This window comes from Hylobates moloch, unplaced genomic scaffold (genome assembly GCF_009828535.3).
Source record: "Hylobates moloch isolate HMO894 unplaced genomic scaffold, HMol_V3 SCAFFOLD_7, whole genome shotgun sequence".
Taxonomy (NCBI): domain Eukaryota; kingdom Metazoa; phylum Chordata; class Mammalia; order Primates; family Hylobatidae; genus Hylobates; species Hylobates moloch.
In genome coordinates this window covers 13,446,023-13,446,401 of record NW_026652282.1, presented here as the reverse complement: position 1 = coordinate 13,446,401, position 379 = coordinate 13,446,023, and the positions used below count along the sequence as shown (strand labels likewise).

General features: G+C 38.5%; 1 protein-coding gene across 1 annotated transcript in view; it reads left to right on the top strand.

Moving 5' to 3' along the window:
• CTPS2 (CTP synthase 2) overlaps positions 1-379 on the top strand; it is a 113,907-nt gene that overhangs the window by 66,965 nt on the left and 46,563 nt on the right. The gene's annotated exons all lie outside the window — the stretch shown is intronic.

Here is a 379-nt window from a genome sequence, read left to right as displayed (position 1 = left end):
AAAAAAAAAAAAAAAAAAAAAAAAAAAGAATAACTTATTGTTTAAAACAAACTAAAGCCTTTAATTCAATTTAATAAATGTATCTTGAGTGCCCACTCTGTGCCATGTGCAGATATAATAGTGACCAGGACAGATACCAGCCCTGCCCTCCTAAGGCCTTAAAACAAGCAGAACAAATGTGACAAAAGGGGAAGGCAGATTGCTAAGGGGACCTGATGCAGAGAGGGAGCTCAGGAATTGTGAGTGTTCAGTGTGATTTTCGTGAAATTATAAGAATCCCTTAGAATCCCGTGAAGTTATAAGAATTCTTTTTTTTTTTTTTTGAGACAGAGTCTCGCTCTGTCGCCCAGGCTGGAGTGCAGTGGCACTATCTTGGCTC